This window comes from Etheostoma spectabile, chromosome 19 (assembly GCF_008692095.1).
Source record: "Etheostoma spectabile isolate EspeVRDwgs_2016 chromosome 19, UIUC_Espe_1.0, whole genome shotgun sequence".
Lineage (NCBI taxonomy): Eukaryota > Metazoa > Chordata > Actinopteri > Perciformes > Percidae > Etheostoma > Etheostoma spectabile.
The window spans coordinates 11,723,637-11,729,344 of NC_045751.1; the positions used below are offsets into that span (position 1 = coordinate 11,723,637).

General features: G+C 39.6%; 1 protein-coding gene and 1 long non-coding RNA gene across 2 annotated transcripts in view; one reads left to right on the top strand and one right to left on the bottom strand.

Moving 5' to 3' along the window:
- LOC116707340 (uncharacterized) overlaps positions 1-5,708 on the top strand; it is a 217,341-nt gene that overhangs the window by 76,219 nt on the left and 135,414 nt on the right. The gene's annotated exons all lie outside the window — the stretch shown is intronic.
- LOC116707363 (uncharacterized) overlaps positions 1,801-5,708 on the bottom strand; it is a 19,660-nt gene continuing 15,752 nt past the window's right edge. The window contains exon 3 of the long non-coding RNA XR_004336487.1: positions 1,801-1,821. This is a non-coding gene — a long non-coding RNA (uncharacterized LOC116707363). The remainder of the gene's footprint in view (positions 1,822-5,708) is intronic.

A 5,708-nucleotide genomic window follows, 5' to 3' on the forward strand; every position in this document is an offset into this window, starting at 1 on the left:
GCTTTGACCAGAAGCCGCTTTGGGAGAGTAGCAGGTATTTAGGCTACCTTCCACTCTCCGAAAGCAGTTTCCCCCTCTCTGCCTGTCTGCATGCTGCTTAACAGGTTTCACTTCATCAACACGCCATGACTCAACATGTAGTTGGGTTGGTTTGAAACAATAAGCTCGTTGGAGATGAGCCAGGTCTGCAGAGAATCGTTAAGCTTCCAGCAGATCTCAGCAGCCTTCTGAACAGGAAGGGACAGAAACACTGTGGTGATATTCCGATTTAATAAAATATAATCAGACCCTCATATCAGCTGGTACCCAGTCTCTAGTGGGTTTAATTATGACAGAGTAGATCTCAGAATGATCTACATCAGAGCTGTTGCTGATTTTAATTAACAGACTGGAGAGCCGTCTCTCTACTTTACAGGCCGATGTCGTCTAAGTTTAACCCACTTCTTCAGAGAAGCAGCTGATTCTCCGTTTAAATTATAAATAAATCATTTAGGAGACATTTTTGTCATTTATTAATCAGATTAAAAAGCTGACTCAAATCAGTTGACTTGTTTTATATTTTGTTCCTTATTGAACTATTTTTTCATGTAGGATATGAATTTTAATTTTATTTTCAGACTTCTTATGATTTCCCAGGACTAGCCCAGTGACAGGACAATGACAGGACAAAGTGTTCATTTTGTTTAAACTTCTTCTGGATATTAGACGCAACGGCTGACGTGTTTTCAATAACAAACATGTTCAGAGTTCTTTCAGCAACAGATGACTCAGTGTCATAAATACATAAGTTATTATCTGGATTAACTCACATTACTAACGTGTTCAAACTGAAGCATGTTGACATCATTCCCATTTATTCACCTGGACAATACACTTCATATAACTACTAGGTTATTAATAACTAGAATTGTTATTTATGATGTAATAATTTTGCAATAACAGAAAAAATATGTCTATAATATCAGAATCAAATAGGTTATTGAGTATAATTAATAAACTTATTTTGGACTATCTGAAAGACTTTAGAAAGCGGAGACAGGACAGCATCAGCTGTTTGAGTCCTTACCTTGAGTTGATCCTTCACACAGAGCCTCAGCTGAACTGGTAAGACTCCTAAAAACAGCCCGGTCACTACAACCACCAGATAAGGAGCCTGGTCCAGACCGGGAGAGGGACACTGGCAGAAGACACGTCCTCAAAAACAACTTTAACTAAAATCCCCCAAAGTGGATAAAACAGGAAGAAAATTTCAATCATGTCGACTCTCTGTCTGGTGAAAAGCAGCTTGACTCCAGCAGCAGCAGTGGTGTAGCGAAAGTCTTTTATCTTCTTATATATACCTATTCGTCCTATGACTATTACCCGACCCCAAAGCAGAGTGATGGTTCTCTTGTCTCTTCGTGGTAATCTGGGAGCCGATTGGTCGCTGGTCAAGCTCCGCCTTTTCACGAATGGCAGCCTATAAAAGAAACTGAGAAGTCTTTGCACAGTGCAACTTAGCGATCGTTTTTACCGGCAGCCTGCTGTTCATGTACAGTAGCCTACATAGCCTACTACAGGTCTCCAGCTCCGCTCCATAGGAGACCTCACAGATCAGCCTGGGAAATATAGCCTAACGCATTGTTTTGGTGAGATGCTGATTGACAACATGATGTTGTTTGTGTTACTGCTTTGATATTTAATGTGTGTTTATTTAACATGAGACTTTCCTGTGGAGAGAGTTCTGTTTCTGATCTGTTAATAGATCATGTGTCGGTGACTCTTCACCCCCGTCTCCTCTCTGCAGCACCCTGTTGCCCCTCATCCTGACCTCCTGTGTCTCTGGCTGGACTCCAGCAGCAGTAACAGTGGTGAGACTGGACAAGGATGCGGTAGAGACATGTATAGGAGCAGCACGCTGAAAGACTCCAGGTTTACACCGGGCGTTACCCTTTGTGCTCCCCCCTTTTCTAGTAGCCTGGGTTTACTGCTTTCGTTACCACGCCTCCTCGGTAAAGGTACTTAAATAGCTCTAAACACGACGAGGGACACAGAAGAGTGAAGTGGCTGTGAGAGGATGTTTTCTCCCAGCATCTCGTTCATCTGAACCCAGCCACTCATAGAGTCAGGTTGGTTGGTTCAAATTTCAGCAATGCTTTTTGATTATAAATCGGTTTTATTTTGTTTTTGTTTTTAATGTAGGCTATAGCCTACTCAGAGGTTCAGCTCCGTCTCCTTCGGCCCCAAACATTTAGCCCTGAATGTATTTTGAAGAGTTGACTGATAAATAGGAAACAGGACGTCGTTAGTTCCCCTCTCACTGTAAAAAGCTGCAGCTTCCGGTTCATGGACGCGCTGGACTGTAGACATGCTGCGGAGATGTGTTGCGTTTAAGCTCCGTGGCTTTCTACTGTAGTTTGGGTTTTCCTCCTCCTGATGTAGAGCAGTGTGCAGCCTCCTCCCTAAACTTTCTAACTAGTCTCATCCAGAGACCAGAGACCCAAACAGGGTCTGAGTCAGTCAGGAGGTCTGAGATCTACCGTGTATCAGATAAATCGTATTGCACAGCAGACTATGGTGAAGGTAGATTATTTTATGAACTATAGTGACTTTATTCTTGTAATAACCAACTGTATTTTTTACAAAGTATCCCGACTCTTCCAAACCTCAGAGAACACACATGGGATGAGTTATATTTTGAATGTGCTTAAAGTTTTGGACATAAGCAGAAATCTTGCTCCAACATCTGTAACTGTACAGTCCAGTTGTTTATTAATAAATTAAAATGAATAATGAAGGGCACCCGGATAGCTCAGTTGGTAGAGCGGGTACAGCGGGTGCCCATGTATAGAGGTTTACTCCTCGACGCAGCCGGCTGCATGTCACTCCCCCTCTCTCTCCCCTTTCATATCTTCGACTGTCCTGTCAATTAAAGGCCTAAAATGCCCAAAAAATTATCTTAAAATAATGAATCATTGAGGTGATTAATTGTCATGTACATTTAAGGAGGTTGCATCATCATACATCATATCATCCGTCATGTATTCTTACAGAGAAAAGTCCATCTCAAGGAGAATAAATCAAAAGCAAGGCCTAAGAGTCTTTAAAAAAAAAAAAAAAATTATGTGTTTATATTGGGATTTCAATGTTTCCCTTTACAAGATATTTCAGGCATATTGATCCATAAAAAGATAGAAATAGGTGCATAAAAAGTCACCAAAATGGAGGAAATGAAGTGTTTAATGCTAAAAAAAAGATTCTGGGGGTGGAACTGGTTTGTCGATTGTGTGATTATTTCTATAAAGACCTTGAGAAAGTGATTATGAAGCTCAATTGGATAATCCCCTGGTAAAAAAAAATAACACGTTAGTAATGTTTGTTGATCCATCTGATTAATCTGCAGCTTTTAAAGTTTATATATCATAGATTTAGACCTATAATAGTTTTCAGAAGACGAGGGCTTAATTAAACAGCAATGTTTGGAGAAAAAGACCAAGTTCAGAGTTTAGAATGATAACAAGGAACCTGTTAAAGTCCGTTAGAAACGTTAAACTGCAGATTTTAGTCTCCATCCCCTGATTTAACCTGGATCTCATAATCTCAGATCATATCTCATACTTCCTCCTTCTTCCTCAGTTGAAATCTCTCCTAACTGGCTCCATCTTGTGACAGAAATACATCACTGTATCAACCAGCTCAAACTGGTAGAATATAATCACACACCACACAGCCCCAGAAAATACTAGTTCCCCGTTGTCTGTCAGGTTACAACTCAAACATCAGCAAAATGAACACAAACAAAAAAAAAAAGTGGATTGAAAGACATCTTTCCTTTAAATTCCTCAGTAAGTGACTCAGTGACCAGTGTTTCTTCCATCATTTTAGTCTAACTTGTTAGACAGATCTGAATATTGAACTACTCGCCTCTATTCCACACAGGCTACAGCTAATATTTGCAATTTTAAACCCTTTTTAATTTAAAGCTTCTACCAGACTTAATATACAGCGTTCACTTTAACACATAGAGCTTTAACATTTTTAAGCATCAAAGAAAATTGCCGGTGCAACCCAGCTGTCCTGATGAAGATGTAACCTTGCATCAAAACATTAGTCACTGGTATACACCTTAAAATAGAAAACCTTAAAGCAAGAAGACATCTGTGTTACTTGACCCAGTTCTGTCCTGCCTTGGTTGACCGGATCGTTGTGGTCTGCAGAGAACTCTCTTTTTTAGCAGCTTTAACCTTTTCTTTTTGTATTGTGCACTTTAAACTGAAATGTACTGGTTCTGTTTTATTATTGGCTGTAATTTCCTGTCTCTCTGTCGTTGTCTTTGTCCCCCTTGCCATCAGATTATATAATATACCTCAATCGGGGGAAGAGGAAAATAGGACAAAGAAGACAGTACACACACACCTGGACTCACATACACACCTGGACACTTGAACACTGACACTTTGACTGATAATTTATGGCAAATTTAAATTTATGGTAAACGTTTTTTATAGCCAAAGGTTCTTATTGTTATTATTACTTTTATTGTTGTCTTTATATTGCCTTCTATACTGTTTTCTTGCTAAAACTGATGCTGGAAATTTCATTTTCAATGAAAAGACATGAAAGACAAGTCCAAGTCTCTTAAGCTGTGAGGAGTTACAGTAACTCTGGTGTTAATGATGAAGAGGAGCACATGTGTATATACTGTATGTGTACAGGCCAAAAGTTTGAACACACCTCCTTTTTCAATGTGTTTCCTTTATTTTCATGACTATATACATTGTAGATTATCACTGAAGGCATCAAAACTATGAATGAACACATGTGGAATTATGTACTTAACAAGAAAGTGTGAAATGATTGAAAACATGTCTTATGTTCTAGATTCTTCAAAGTAGCCCCCCTGTGCTTGGTGTTCTCTCAATGAGCTTCATGAGGTAGTCCCTGAAATGGTTTTTCACTTCACAGGTGGGACTTGTCAGGGTTAATTAGTGGAATTTCTTGCCTTATTAATGGGGTTGGGACCATCAGTTGTGTTGTGCAGAAGTCAGGTTGATACACAGCCAACAGCCTATTGGACAACTGTTAGACTTCATATTATGGCAAGAACCAATCAGCTGAGTAAAGAGAAACAACTGGCCATGCAGAGTGAAGGCAAAAGGCCAACAAGTGCTGAGCATCTCTGGGAACTCCTTCAAGACTTCTTGCTCAAAGTGTTCAACAGAACTATCTGAGGCGTGGTGCCCTATCTTTCAGCTGTCATTTGACAGTCTTACTGTTCCAGATCTCTGGAAGAAGTCTGTAATAATCTCTGTACCAAAGCTAATAAGGATTTTAGACCTGTTGCACTTACATGCGAGGTAATGAAGTGTTTTGAGAGAGAAATGCTGAACTTACACAAGACTTAGACAAGAAGAAACTCTTTGTGTCGTTCCTTTCTAGTTTGCATTTAGGGATGGGCGTAGTACTGTGGATGCCATCATTACAGTGTCTCATTTAATAAGGAAGCACTTAGAAGATTCTGACGCTTATGCACGTGTTTTGTTTGCTGATTTTAGTTCTGCTTTTGATACGGTCCGCCCTCATTTGCTAGTTTAGAGGCTCGCAGACATGAAAGTTAATCCTTTAATTATCAAATGGTTTTATTCTCTTTTAACAAATATGTCACAACAAGTGAGGGTAAATGCTACACTCTCTAAAATAAAATATTGTAGTACAGGGGTACCTCAAGG